At 44.0% G+C, this 16,095-nt stretch overlaps 1 pseudogene; it reads right to left on the minus strand.

Moving 5' to 3' along the window:
- Positions 1–14,353: 14,353 nt before the first annotated feature.
- LOC118522644 (U4 spliceosomal RNA) lies at positions 14,354–14,425 on the minus strand (annotated as a pseudogene).
- Positions 14,426–16,095: the final 1,670 nt, after the last annotated feature.

A 16,095-nucleotide genomic window follows, 5' to 3' on the forward strand; every position in this document is an offset into this window, starting at 1 on the left:
CTAGGTGGGGAAAGAAACAACAGTTCTACTTGAGGTGCCACCAAAATGCTGCCCGTGTGGCAGTGGAGCTGCGGAGGAGGCTGGATGGCTGGATGTGCCTCATCCTGGTCATTTGTCAATGGTGTCAGCCATCCTGACACCTGATTTCCTTGTTTATTTGGCGAATGGGGAGGAGACGTTCTCCTGGGCTTAATGCTGTGGGGGCCAATCTTTCTCTGTCAGCCCAGTGGAGAGCCTGCCATCCTCCTGTGGAGTAGCTCAGTCCCTGAAATTCACTGTCAAGACAGGGGAATAATTAGGGTGGGGACACATTTTGTGTCTCCAATGAGTCCTCAAGGCTCTGGGTCTGTTAATGTCTGGAGGCTGGAGGGGTAAGTGGGTGCTTCCTCATTTCCTCTCTCACACACAGAGGCCCCAGAGCTCTGAAGCAGGGTGTTGTCCTGGAGACGCTGTGCCCTGGGGCTATCCCTAGGCTGTGGACACCCCACAGTAGGCCAGTGTAAACAACTGTGTTCCTGTCCTTGCCAGTTCCTCTCCCAGAAATGCAGGCCATGCCATGAATTCACTGTGTGATCTTGAATGAGCCCCTCAACGTCTCTGGCCCTTGGTTTCCTCATCTATCAATAATGATCTCTGTCCAACCATAACTGAACATATGTTTTCCAAAGCGTGGTTTGTGCCAACCTCTGCCCCCACTCCGTATCAGAATTCCTGGGGACATTTGTTTAAAATATGTGTTCCTGGATCTCATGCCAAGGAATTCCAATTTAATGGCACTGGGGTTCGCCCAGGTATCTGCATTGTTAACAAACTCCCAAGGTGACATTTTAACGCATTTCACTTCCTTAAATTCATGTCCTGGTAGCAAACTGAACCATTCCATTTAGTACCGGATCATGTTATTTACAGTGTTGATTTGCAATTACTTTAGTCACATAACGCAGCCTGCTTTGATCATGCAAGCTCCATGAGAGTCAACATTCTAGTTTTTTTCCTTTTTCAAAATTGCCCTACAGTGGAGATTGATTAGAATGGAGCAGGAAGGAACTTTCTAGGGTGACAGAAATATGAGGGGTAGAGGTTACACTGGTGTATCCATTTGTCAAAGCCCACTGAATTGTAACACAAAGAATTTGAATTTTCACTGCATCTAAGTTGTACCTCAATTAAATAAATTAAATCAATTAACACCAAAAAGAACAACAAAAATGTTGACTCAAAATTCCCATAGAGTTAACACAAAGGCAGCCAGCCTGAATCAGAAATGCTTTGTCTGAGGGACACTGTCGGCAACATTTGAAAAGGCTCTGCAGCTAACAACATTTTTCCTAAACTAAACCCTTTCCTACCCTGACCACCAATGGGATGGCAAAGCCAATCTCAGGGTTAGCCCTTAGAGTGAGGACAGGCAGGGACTCTGGAGTGACTCAGGGGAGCTCATGGACAGGACACGCTTCCCTTTCTCACACATACAGGAGGAGTGTCCTGTCCATCCCCTCCTGGCTACTAACACCAAGAGGGCCTGAGGCGCATGTGTGATCTGCAACCAATCAGCCCCAGCTTCCGCCCTCTGTCCCCGCTGCCACTGTCACCAGGATCAAGCTGTGAAGGCTGCCCAGCTTCATTCCAGACATTTCTCTGGGGCTGCTTTCCTACATGAAAATGTGCAGTCCTGCCTTCATTCAGTCCACACTGATCAAGCATCTCTGGAGTAGGCACGGGGCTGGGTGCCATAGTTGCTAAAATGAATGAGAAGCTGTGTCGGTCCTCAAGCCCTCACAGTCCAGGGGTCCAGCTGAGTAAATGTGCAATCTGAGGGCAGGCTGAGGGGCGCTCAGGTGGCTCAGTCGGTTAAGCATCTGTTCAGCTCAGGTCATGATCCTGGGGTCCTGAGATAGAGTCCCGCATTGGGCTCCCTGCTCAGCGGGGAGCCTGCTTCTCCCTCTCCCTCTACCCACCCCCTCCCCGGCCCAGCTTATGCTCTCTCTTGTGAGCTCTCTCTCTCTCAAATAAGTAAATAAATAAAAATCTTTAAAAAAATCTGAGGGCGAGATGTGATCCACAGTCACAAGTTGCATGAGCCTATGACCCCAGAGGAGGAACTCATCACCGCAGGTGACGTCTGAGGCACAGAGAAAGGGGCTGGTGGTGAGCTAAGAGGGTGTTCTGGAGAGGGGGGAAGGCATCATTTAGTTGGGAGAGTGATGAAAAGGGGGGCCTGGGAACGGGCTAGACCACAAGTTGTCTAATGAGTTTGGACTTTATAGTGAAGCTGCCAAGCCCTGTTGTTGGTTGTTTTTGGTTTAATTTTTAAGTTATTTTTTCCAAATACAGGAGTGACACGCTTTGCATTTTATTTCTCCTCCCCTTTTAACCTAAGGAAACGCAGACTAAATTTCTACCACTCTGGTCTCCACTCCAAAGTGAGAACGGCCCTGAGCTCCGGCAGCCGGACGTCGTCCTTGGGGGCCACCTCCTTTACCACTCCCCTTCCAGTCGTGAGGAAACCCAGAGGGATGGCTTGTGGACCTCAGGTTCTCCAAACACCAGCTGAATATCCCAATCCTGATCTTCTATGATTATACCTGGGACTCGTAAACTTCCTGTGACTTCCACTCTGGCTTGTTAAATAACTGGTTCTACCAATTTCACCGGTGGGAATGCACAGGACCTTCTCATTCATCCCGAGGTGTCCTGTCTGGTAACCTCGACGACATCAAAGAGAGCTGGGAATAAGAACATTTCCAAACGTATAAAGTCAATGCCATTACATCTGTGCTGTAGACATCGTTGGCACATATTCAGTTACCCAGTCCTTTATTTGGAGGCTGATCTGCTCATGTTAAACACAACTGGGACAAGCCTAGCATTCTCCACGACCAGCCCAGGGCAGATGAAAAATAACAGCTCAGAGTGAGGGCAAGATCCAACTCCATAGCAAGCAGGTGAGAGGGAGAATGTAAAAGCACAACCACCTGCAGCAACAGAGGAAGAGAGAGAGACAAAAGTTCTCATAATTCCCTTTAGCCCCGGGGGCATTTCTTTCCAGTGGAGCAAACATTTTCATTGTTGCAGTGAAACAATCGTTTTAATAGCCATCATGTAAAGGCTACTCAGTTTGCTGGGCTCTGTTTAATAAGGCAGGGACATGTGCAATAGATGTCAGAAAAAATACTATGAAAATGATTATAATATAAAAATGTGAGTGCTTCAGGGAACACATTTCAGTTGTCTGGGAATTCCACTTATGGGGACTGTGTCACTCTCCAGTGGTACAAATGAATGAAGCATTTCTGTGTAAATTACATCGAGTGAGTATCAGGTGATGGACCCTCAACCACCTTTACAGGTAACCTTACAAACAGAACTCTAAGCCTTTCCCTTCCCACAGTATCAACTTCCTTCTGTGCATAACAAAGTGCTTAGAAAGGGCTCCTTTACCCCTTTTTACAGTAACAGGCAGTGAAGCTCCCTGGTTCCGACTCAAGAGTCTTTCCCAAACTTGCAAGAGCAAGAAGACGTCATTTCCTCCCTGCCTCTTAGAACCACCCTGGGAATGGTGGTTTCCTCTGTGCCCAGCAGTACCTCAGTCAAGGGACAAATGAATCTCATAGATGGTAGCATCCAGTTAGCATCCAGCGAGAGTCTGCTATGATCAATACAACTTTGTGCAGGTGAGGTTTTGGGGCAGTGTTTGTTTGGTGGAGGTGAGATTCTGACCCCCTTGAGGCTGGGTGGAGCTGAGATCCTTGGTTGAAAGCCTCCAAGCTTGAAAAGCATGGTTGGGTGGAGCTATTAAGAAAAAAGTTACGGCAAAAACTGATGATGTAATGTATGGTGATTAACATAACATAATAATAAAAAAAAGTTACGAGCTATTATTTCTTTTTTGATAACACTTCACGCCAGCAGAAAGCTCTCAAATTTGATTTTCTTCAACAATTATTCTTTGCAATTTACAAAATGCTTTCGAATGTACTACCTTATTCCTTACATTCTTCCCAATGCTTCCAAAAACTTCTTTCTTCTGACATCGGCTCCTTACTTAAAAAAAAAAAAAAAGTACACAGAGGAATAGCTGGTCTGTTTTCTGTTAACTGAGTTAACGAAATGGAAGCCTCTTCATTGCATAACTTGGGGTTTTCTGAAGTCCCCTCTGCTGAAAAATTAGCAAAACCAAAAGGGGAAGGTAAAAGCATTATTTTCCTTCTTCACGTTTTACTGGTATTTTCCAAATCCCCGCAGTGTTGCTCCTGACAAACGGTTTCCTGGTGAGGTCCAAACTCTCGTGCTGGCTCGAGTCAGGGTTTTGGATTACTTGCGTTCGGTGACACCCCGTGTCTTCCTACCTTGCTTTGAATGAAACAGAGGCAGACACAAGGCCAAGGACCAAGAGAACTATGCTCAGGCTATTTATTGTCTTCGTGTTTTGCCTTCCTCGGCTACAACATGGGACTAACACCTCCCCATGTGGCCTTGTTCACAGATAGTATGCTGTTATTGGGAGAGCGCATGAGAAGCATTTTTAAAGGATGGACCTTTACAAGATTGCATTATCCAGGACAGTAAGGGGTTGCAGCTCCCCGGAACAGAACAGGCTACTCTTTGGGAAATTGTGACAGTTAACTTCCAAACCAGAAACCTCGTGGAGGTCATCCATGCGGTTTTTGATTAAAATGTCAAGTTCCATGCTTCTTATCATTTTATTCAAAAGCAGCACTCTTGAGAAAGAGTTGGCATGATTCAAATTATTGGAGGCATTGCCTTAGACATCAGCCACCCTCCCCCAGGGGCAGGAGGGTTGTGAGAAGCAAGGGTAAGGAGAGTACCAGGAAGATCTGCTGACATTTACTCCTTACCTGGCATATTTTCTCTGTGCAGGTTTTCTGATTTCAGTGTATTTGCAAGAGGCTAGTGAGACAGCAAGCTTCTTCTGGTGGGCATTTCTGGGGGCATTGCTGCAATCAGACCCGTTGTGTGCAAGGATACATTTGGTCACAGTTCTTGTCCCTGGGCCGATTGTAGCTGCTAACACACTTCAGTGGGGCAGAGAGACTGCGTGAGACTGCATGAGGATCTGTGGGATGAATTCAACCTTCCTGGCACTCATTACCTTGAGAGTCTGCGGATTTGGGTGGATGCTTTCCTTTGCCCTTATTTGTCTGCCTCTCACCTGCTTTACCAGCCAGCTGGTATTTCCACCGCCTCCCTGGTGTTGACTGGAGCTGGGGATGTGTTTGGCTTTTCACGGATTGTAAGTAATTATTAACTCTGTGAGGTAGGTTATCGTTTTATGTGCATAACATCTCAGGGGGCTTTCAGATGCCGCAGCTTGATAAGACCTTCGGAGACTGTTCTCCCCAGGGGGGCTCCAGGGAACCCACCGATGGTGCCACGGCCCCACACTGGGACTGACCCAGTTTCCTGAGGAGGAAGTGCTTTGCACCGGAGGGCAGGGAGAGCGCTCCGTCCCTAGTCTGGCTTCCTGATCTCAAGCCAGGAATCTCAAGCAGCTAAAATCCTTTGGGCAACAAGGTTTGGGTTTCACATAGAGCTGTCCCATTTGGTGAAAGCAAGCAGCCTGTTCGTGTACATTTTGGAACTTTCCTCTGCGCTGTCCAAGGGCACCGTGCAACCTGTCGTGCCACCTGCTTGTGGTGGAGAGCTGGGAGAAGAATGATTCCAGAAAGGTGTCCACAGTCCATCGGCTGAGGCCATCAGTTGAGAGTTCTCTTGGGGTGGATACCTTGTGGACTCTGGGAGGCAGGGAGAGTGGCTAGGGGACCAAAGGCTGAGACAGATGTGGACAAGGGAAGAATGAAAGTGGGACATCTGCCCCCCAACTTGCCCTCGAAGAGTGAGAGCTTCAGCACAGGGACCACACCTGTGCCCACAGAGCAGTGCCAGAGGTCATGCTTTATCCCCAGCTGTGACTGTCACGTGCAGTCTGAGAGACAATATCAGGACTGAACTCTTTCCTAGGAAGCTCGATGCCCACCAGTGTACAAGGCACTTTGCACATACAAGCAAATATCCTTGTCTAGGTAGTTGCCACTTGCTCAGATTTTCTAAGCATTCGGTGTTAAATGATATGAAAGCCAGTGTACCAGTGATAAACACTCCTGGGAAACTGGCTCACCCTTTCCTCTGGCCTAAGCCCCATACTTTGTGCATCTGTTGACCCTTCTGGCCAGTTCTCCACCCCCCTCTGCAGCTGCTCAGGGATCTTTCGAGCAGTACCCACCCCCCAATCAAAGCCCGCTCACAGAAATAGAGTCTAAACCAAGTCCATTCACACTACAAAGGCCAGTATGTTGTTACCTCTTCCAATGATATTGGCATGATTATTATTCTTACTGGGAGAAAGAAGTTTCAGCCAAAGGAAAACATATCTAACTGTAAAGTTTTGAGAGAAAATGGAACAAGCATTTATTGAGTGTCTACTTTGTCCCTGGTATGCTGTGCGCACGATCTAGTTTAAGCTGTAAAACAACTCTCTGAGGAGGCAGTTTTATATTCATTTCCTCAAGGAGTAAAAAAAATGAGAGTAACCTCTCTAAAGGTACATAATGGTTTCAACCTGAAAAGGCTTCTGGACTTCATTGTTAGACCCCTGGTTCATCAGGATCCGGGATTCTGGAAGTATCTCGGAGCTGCTGCCGGGAAATGGGAAGCTGAGTAAGCGAGAATAGAGAATCAAGGCGTTTCTCCTCGGTTTTGGCCAAAGCGGTGTCACTTGCATACATTTTAAATCTTGAATTTCAGGAAAGTTTCTGCATTAAGAGTTCAACTAAAAAATAAAATTTTAAAATAACTTCTTTGGCAAAGAGGAATATTTTGAAGGGACTGAAGCAGGGATATACATGACTATATTCACTTTTTAAACCATCGCCCTTAGGTTGTGTGGAGAATCGATCCAGCCTAGAGCCAGTTGTGCAGAGGAGAGACACTGAGGGCCCGAACTAAGTCTTATGGAGTTTGCAAAGACAAGAGACCAGATTTGAGAGATCCCAAGGAAAGTGGTCTTCCAGCCCCTGGTGACTCCAAGCCTGGTCTTTGGACCAGCAGCCTTGTCACCACTTGGGAGACTGGGAGAAATGCAAATGCTCAGGCTCCCCTCCCCGAGAGCTATGGAAGTAGAATCTGCATTTTGACCTGATCCCCCAAGTGATCCCTATGCCCCCTTGAAATGTCAGAAGCACTGCTTTAGGACTGTTTGCCTGGCAAGGCGGAATGAGGAAAGACTATATGATGACTTTGACCTTCTGTTCCAGCATCCCGAAATGGGGGGGGGGGGTGTTGGAAGAGTGCTTCACCTCAGCAGCCTGGTGATGGCAAGGGCTTTCTAGTGCCAAGACATCTATCTAACTGAGCTGCCAAATAATGACACTGGTTAAGGACCTAGTTGCTCTATTATTATATTCTCCCTTTCTCTGTGGGTACAGATTTCTTCAAGCATCTAGGACCATCTCCCTGAGATGTCCTACTGAATTGTTCCATGGTAAACCTTTGATGCCTAGACTCTTCTTGACTTTCTTTTATTCTCCCTCAACATTTTCTTGTCCAACGTTTTATTCTCTCTGGGCTTGCTAATTTAAACTAAAATGCCGATGGCCAAGTATCATACTTCTTCAAAGAAATATTTCAGTATTCACTGAGTCTTAATTCACTGCCATTAGAGATGAGACTATTTCAAGCACGGAGTTAATGAGGCCGCATTTGGAGGCACGGGGGTCTTTAAGACCTGCTAACCTAGACAGCACCATCTCCTGTGGCTCCTCCACACATACTTTGTGCTCCTGAAATTCTTGATCTCAAAGGGCTGTGTTCATTCTTATGTGGAATGAGATTCCCCAGCTCCCCTGCTGCCTCCAGGCTGAGGTAGGTGCCCCCCACCTGTGTGGTCTCCTTGGGCATATCTCCGTCAGGGCATGCTATCACACTACACTTGTTGATTTACATGTCCCTCCCACCCTTGATTCTGTGTCTTTTCATCTTTACACCCTCAAAGCATAGCAGAGTGCCTAGCTCATACCGGAGGCACAATAAATATTTGTTAAATGAGTCAATGAAAGAATGTGTGACTGGATGAGGCTGGTTTGGGGGGGGGTAGGATGAATTTGGGGAGTCAGAACAGTAGTGTATTGAGCAGTTTAGGATTAGAACTCATGAACTTCTTGACCTATGCTGAGGTCAGAATCTACTCTGTATTCTCACATGGGTTTTTGAGTATCTCTGAATTACTTTTAATATCCTCATGGGCCCTTCTGGTGAACAATAATCTAGAACATTCCTCCCCACTTTAACTTCACAGGGAAACATTGAAACCTGCTGCTCAGTTATTTTCCCTAACAAACTTGCATACTGTAAAGTGGGTTTGATCACTTATTTTTACTATTATAGGTTTTTTATTCTTAGTTGCAGAGGTATTTTTAGTATGTTTTCACTCGTTGAACACTTAGAGCCCAAGGAACAATAGACTTGCATAAGTCGACCCTGGCCAACTGTTTGTGGGGGAATTCCTGGCCTTAAGAAGTGATGCACTCCTATCCAGTCTAGCTACCCCAAACAAATTCCAGGACAATACAAAGAATGTTAAGAATAGCAAAGCAAGAAAATACTTCTGTTGCAGCTTCAAGCTTGGGGGACGCATTCCTCCCCACCTTAACTTAAGAATCTCCCTACAGAAGGAGGAAACAAAGACAGATCCCTGGGAGCAAAGAATGACAGAGTATGTGTCTACTGAATGGATACATATGTGTTTTGTTGTCACTATTATCATCAGTGATCCTCTGTTGTTGCAAACAGAGACCATAATATTATCCTGATGGGCAAGCAGGTGTTATGATTTATCTTTTAATTCTTCTCTACTAACGATCCTCTGAACATAGTCTACTGATCACTTTTTCCTTGCCTTTCATTCTTTATCCTAAGACCTCTGAAGTGTAGTTCTCATTCTGCATGCTCCCAGCCCCCATGGTGGCCATTTCTTCATTTCAAGGCTCCATTTCCCCATAGCTCCACTCAATTTCACACAGTCCTACATGGTCACATAATGTTCTTTTCTGGTCACTACTGCACATATATTATGTAGTAACATCGAGAGTATCTTTGAAAATGAACCCCAAGCTTATTTTAAGCTGTTTCTTTCCCGTGCCATGGTTAACAACACTTGGCTTATTACAAATCACAGATGAGCCACCCATATGGATCAAGATCATTTTCTTGCCCTCCAGCAAAAGGATGGCGGCTGGCTCCTCTTCCAGCGTTGGAGAGAGATGCCTTAATTTCATGCTCTGATCATCAGAGTTAGATAGCATGCACATGGTCAAGACTGAGAAAATGTGAAAATGAGTGGGGGTCCTGGAAATGATGCTTGCTGAGAAGAGAGAAGCACCAAAGGCCTCCTTTGCCTCTTTTCAACATTTCTTAGAGCCAATTCCAACTTTAGTTATACTACTTCTAATTTAAGAGACTTCACTGGATTTCCTCGTCTCTGCCATAGTTTTGCCAATCCCCACAACAATATTGTTTCAACTGTAACAGAATTTTTGAGTAGGTGGAAAATTGACTAATGCAAGACAAAGTATACCTGAAATGATTAATATTTTTTCAAGTTTCTATGTTGCATGTCTGGGGTTAAAATGCAAGATTCAGAATCCATTGTGGATGCAACTTACTACTGCCATTTAACCAATAACATTGACCAAACTAGCTTTCAATATGAAAATGAATGCCTGGCTCTGGTGTAATCATGGGAAAGCAACAACTCTTCACTATGTGAACCATTTATATGTTTTATGGAATAGCCAAAGAGAGAAAGAAAAGAAAAGAAAAAGAAATGAAAGAAAAAGAAAGGAAGAAAAGAAAAATGAAAGATCATGTAATGATATACTGTATGGTGACTAACATAACATAATAAAGTAAAATTAAATTAAAAAAAAAAGAAAAATGAAACACCATGTCCAAATTAAAAATGCATTAATCAGATCTTAGTGACAACAAAAGATTTTTCTTTTTAACATCCCTGGAATGGGCACAAATAGAACATAGGGGTAAACTGCATTTAAAGTCCCATATTGCATGGGGCACCTTGGTGGCTCATTTGGTCAAACATCCAACTCTTGATTTCAGCTCAGGTCATGCTCTCAGGGTGATGAGATAGAGCCCTACGTTGGGCTCCACGCTCAGGGGGAGTCTGCTTGTGATTCTTTCTCTCTTCCTCCGCCCCTCCCCCCACTCACAAGCAGGTACACACTCTCTCTCTCTCTCAAAAAAAAATCCCACATTGCAGAGAATATTATTTCATGCTCTAATTCAGTTATTTTCTTTCTTTTCTTTCTTCTTCTTCTTTATTTATTTAGTTGGGTTTTTTTGTTTTTGTTTTTGTTTGTTTTGTTTTGTTTTTTTGTATGTGAATGTTTTGTGTTTTGCTCTCTGGAAGATGACAAATTGTATAGCTCAGTGACATAAATTACCTGAACAATTTACTGGAGAAGTTCCTGGCAGAAAAGGCCTGCTAGCTCCTATGTTCACTTCCTTGCTGCCTTGAGAACACTATGTACCCTCCGGAGCCTGGGGCGGCCTGATTGGGCTGTATTATTTTCATATACACAGTCCGCTGGTTAGGGGCCTAAGAGGTAGAGCACATTCTCCTACTCTGTCTAAGAAGGGTCAAGCCAGACCTTATTATTGCCCCTTCAGTGCTGCTACTCTGCCTCTGGTAATGCTCAGGATTTGGTAATTCAGGGAAAAGACAATGCCAGTTCTGCCCCCGGACAGCTAAGACATAATTGCTGTCCACGGCATGCCAGGATTTTATAAATTCCAGCCTGTGATTGGTTCCTACCCTGAAGAATGCGTTCTGATTGTGTCTACCAGGGCTGACATATCTACACATAAGACATAAACACAGTTGTTAATCATCTGGCACCTTTTAAAAAGACAGGATCGTCCTGCTGTCTAGCTTTTGGTGTTGTTAAGGTCTGATAATGCGATTGTGAGATGTGTTAGTGCTTTCCTCTACTGGCTCCAAATCAGGGATGATCAAATGTTTGTAGACCAGGACTCAGCCAGACCCTTGAGCTCCTTTTACCTGGCCCGAAAGTGGTGGCCCCCTCCAGTTTCTCCAGGCTTACCCTAACTGTCCCTTTCATACATCTGGAGGACACATGTATAAATACATTAAATGTATCTAGAAGACAACAAGTGTGTGTAAAACAGTCTCAACTTCAGGTAGTAGTGAGCCTTACTGATTCGAGATATCCTAGGCCAGAGAATGGAATGGGATTATCCACCTTTTCCCTTCTCTTTCCTTTCTCACATTCCAAAGGTGAGTTTGGTACTGCCCAAATACCAGACATAAAACACGCCCAACCCCAAACAGAACAGCCAGTTAAAACCATCAGTTTCTCCCCTCAGGTGGTCACCCAGTCCCTAATTTCCCATTTTGGGGACTAACACCTGTATCCTCTGTGTGATGTTGAACACCTGACTTTCTTTACCTGCTGAAGGCTTGGGGCATCTCTTCCTCATGATCACCACTGCTAACCCCCCACAACCGGGCTCACGTCTGGACTGTGGAAGCAGCTCCTGATCAGTGTACCTGCATTCAGCCTTTCTCCCTGCCCTCCCTGGGACGGCCAGAACAAGCTTCCACAGGTGCTGTTGGCAGCGTCATCTGGTGACCCAGGAAAAAGTTTCGCTGATTACCTTAGATCTCCGACAACTGGCTTTATTTGAATGTCTCTCCCTCCTCTCTTATTTCTCCTCAACACTGTCTGTTCCCAACTCAGATAATGTGCCTGTTCTTCGCTTCACAAGACTGGCTAGATATTTGCCCTGAAGGCTTTGTTCAAATCTTTCCACTAATCTGGGATTCTCTCTCCCCTACTCTCCTTGCCCCTCTCAAGACCCAAGTTCCTCATCCAGGAGCCCACTCTTGTTAACCAGGGGCTCACTCTGATGGCCTCTTCACTCTGCTTCCTCTGTGCCCTGAAAGGTTTTAGTCTTTTGGCGCTTGAGTCAATAGAAAATCATTTTGACCTGATGATATTTTGTTTTATAATTACTCACAAGGTGCTCCTGGTATTTGGAGTGTACCCCTACCAAGCCCTCCCCAACCCATCTGCGTCATAGAAAACTTTCTGAAGTCAGGAGCATGTCTCCTCTTGTTTTTTATACCGTTCCCCCCAACAAAGTCATGTATCTATTCAGCATTCCTTCAACTAATGTCCATAAGCATATAAGGGCTGCAGGCACAGGGGATGAGGAAGACAGACCCAGTCATTGGCCTTAAAAGCCAGTGTGGAGTGGGCTTATAGAGCTAACATCTGGGGACATAAAAGAAAAATGAGGCATATATTTTCCAAAGGAAGAAAAAAGCATGTGTAATGGCTTCATGAATAGTGGCAAGAGAGATGGGAAAATCACATCTCATGATTTACTTCATGGCACAACAATGCAGGTAGAGAATACCATGGCAGGCGGTGAACACAGTCCATCTGCCAGATTCTGCAGACTTTCTATGTCCTCTCGAAATAGCAGGGCCAGTCTTAGGGGGTGTTCTGGAAATATTCTATATCTGGGTCTGCGTAATGGCTACACAGGTGTATACATATATAAAAACTCATCAAGCAGTGCATGTATCATAACTCAGTAAGAATAAAAAGGTCGTGTGTGTCTGTGCATGCTTAAAGAAAAATGGTAAGAAGAAAAGCAAAGTAAAAATTTGGCTGTCGGCATGACCTCTTATTCCCATAAAAATTCCCCTAGATCAGTCCTGTCTAGATCTCTAGGACCCAGGTTGGAGATACTTTTGTGGTCATAAACTGCAGAGCCATCCGAATGGATTCTTGTTGCATTCCATGGGAGCGTTGGAGCAAGTCAGCGATTCTCAGATGCTAGAGGATTAGTAATGAACCTGAAGATAGTGCAGAGTTTCTGAACTCTGGCAGCGCATTAAGACCACCAGATCATTCTTACAGAAACACCAGTGCAGGGACCCCACCCTCTGAGATTCTGATTCAGTTGGTCTTGGATGGGGTCCTGTACCACTATTTTTAAAAAAGTACTGTTTTTAATGTGCAGCACGAATTCATAATCTCTAGTGAATCCCATGCCCTCTTTATAGAGTTAAGGAAATGGGATTTCACAAAGTTTAAGTGATTTGCCTCAAGCAATGCTTCGGGATACACGTCTCAATTATCGGGGGGAGCTTGTGGAGTGTATCCATGCCTGAGAAGAACCACTGGCTCAAGGTTACAAAGGACTAAGTGGTCAGAGCCAGGAATCTAATCCAAGTGTTTTGATTCTTAACCTCACTTTGTTCCACTTCATCTCTCCCAAATGTAGACATCATTATTGGCAAAAGCTTTTGAAATAAAAATTGTAGCTATTGCTTTAATCTAAATTTGAACTCATTAGAGCAACCCCACTGACTGGAAACATTAGAAGGAATCTAGGGGGGTAGAATTTACTCTTTAAAATTCTTCTTGATGGGAATAAACAATGTCAATGGCTCTCCCAGGTCTTATTTCTCATTTCCCTCCTCCTCAGCCTACCGTCAACACCCACTGATAGGATCTATCAGTTGGGTTAATACATTTGACAGAACACCCTTTGTGGCATCACTCTGGCACACTTCACTTCCACATTAAAATATAATAATTCAAGAAACCAGAAAAATGAGGTGGAAATTAGTCAGAAAAAGACTAATGAAGAAGCTGATGTATATTAAAACATCTGAGAAAGAGAATTAATGAGATCTTTGCAAGCTAGCTTAAAACTCCCAGTAATATGGGGCACCTGGGTGGCTCAGTCGGTTAAGCGTCTGCCTTCTGCTCAGGTCATGATCCCAGGGTCCTGGGATCGAGTCCCGCATCAGGCTCCCTGCTTGGTGGGGAGTCTGCTTCTCCCTCTTCTCTGCCCACCTGTCTTTCTCTCTCTCTCTCTCTGTCAAATAAATAAAAATTTTAAAAACAAAAAAACTTCCAGCAATATATGAGCTGCCCAACTAAAATGACTTCAAGACTCTATAGTGGTAATTTGAAATCTACAAGCAGTTGTTTAAGACATTGAATACAATGTTTGTTTTTAGCAGCCCACAGAAAATTCATTAGGGAGATCACCATTTAGAAGCAAATGCGAAGGACTTCCTCAGAAATCCATCATCTAGATGAGTTGAAAGTAGCTCATCTTCCTACAGCTTTTTATCAGTGCCTTCCTTTGAGGTAATCAAGGCAATTTCTGCATTCACACGTGATGACTGCTCTTTTCTCCATTTTATCACTTTTATCTGGATAGTTATGTGCATTTTCGCTGGATGATCATTATGTTTTTAACAAGAGTACACAATATATTCAATTAGCAATAATCGCGCCTCGGATAAACCTCATTGGCTATGATACTGCCACTGCGCAAAGCTGGAGTACACAGAATATACAAACACGAAGGAAAGATACATCTATTAGACTCTGTGTCAGTGTGGTTGGATAAGTGCATGTTAGATGAGAGATTGGTTTAGATCAGATCTAACTTTTCTTCAGGGCTGGCAAATGTAGGAAATAAATTATAGTGGAGCTCGGATGCAGAGTAGCACTGAATTCAGCTGTGGTCTGACATGGAGAAGGACTGCATGAGGAATTTTTCTTCAGATGCTCTCATCCTTCCTCTTTTTTTAATTAAGTTTCTTTTTTTAATTTTAATTCCAGTGTAGTTAACATAGTATTATCCTAGTTTCAGGTGTACAGTATAGGGATTCAGCAACTCTGTACATGACTCAGTGCTCATTATGGAAAATATCCTCTTCATCCCCATCACCTATTTCACCCATCCCCCACCCACCTCCCCTCTGGGAACCACCAGTTTGTTCTCTCTTAAAGAGTCTGTTTTGCGGTTTGTCTTTTTTTCCTTTGTTTGTTTGTTTTATTTCTTAAATTCCACATATGAGTGAAATCATATGGTATTTGTCTTTCTCTGACTGATTTCACTTAGCATCATATTCTCTAGCCGCATCCATGTTGTGGCAAATGGCAAGATTTCATTCTTTTTTAAATATTTTATTTATTTATTTATTTGAGAGGGAGAGAGACAGAGAGCAGAAGGAGGAGCAGAAGGAGAGGGACAAGCAGACTCTGCGCTGTGCATGGAGCCGGATGCAAGGCTCAATCCCAGGACCCTGAGATCATGACCTGAGCCGAAACTGAGAGTCAGTTGCTTTAACTGACTGAGTCATCCAGATGCCCCAAGATTTCATTCTTTTTTATGACTGAGTAATAGTCCATTGTGTGTGGAATATTCACACACCTCTTCTTTATCCATTCATCTATCGATGGACATTTGGGCTGCTTCCATAATTTGGCTATTGTAAATAATGCTGCAGCAAATATACGGGTGCATATATCCTTTCAAATTAGTGTTTTCATCTTCTTTGGGTAAATACCTGGTAGTGGAATTACTGGATCATAGGGTAATTCTATTTTCAATTTTTTGAGGAACCTCAATATTGTTTTCCAGAGTGGCTGTATCAGATTGCAGTCCCACCAATGGTGCATGAGGGTTTTCCTTTCTCCACATCCTTGCCAACACCTGTTGTCATCTTTCCCTTCTGACTTAGAGGAAGAGTTGCTTCATAGATATTCAATAAATGTTTGTTCATCCATTTATTCATTCATCCCACCAATATCATAAAGTTGCCAAATGTGTTATAGTATACGTGTGAATAAAATACAGTTCATGACCATAAAGTTTTTGTGGATTCCTTATTGAATGATGAATATAAGGAGGAAAGCAAAAAAAAAAAGGTATTTTCGGGAGGCACCTGCGTGGCTCAGTTAGTTAAGCATCTGAGTCTTGATTTTGGCTCAAGTCATGATCTCAGGTTTGTGAGATCAAGCACTGTGTCAGGGCTCCACACTCAGTGTGGAGTCTGCTTGAGATTCTCTCTCTCCCTCTGCTTCAGCCCCTCCCCCTTCTCTCTCTCTGAAAATAAATAAATAATTAAATAAATAATAAATAAATAAAATCTTAAAAAAACAGCAACAATAAAAGTGTCTAGTGGAATAACAATACTAAAACAGTGTTGAGAAAGCACGA

The sequence above is a fragment of the Halichoerus grypus genome, chromosome 9 (genome assembly GCF_964656455.1).
Source record: "Halichoerus grypus chromosome 9, mHalGry1.hap1.1, whole genome shotgun sequence".
Lineage (NCBI taxonomy): Eukaryota > Metazoa > Chordata > Mammalia > Carnivora > Phocidae > Halichoerus > Halichoerus grypus.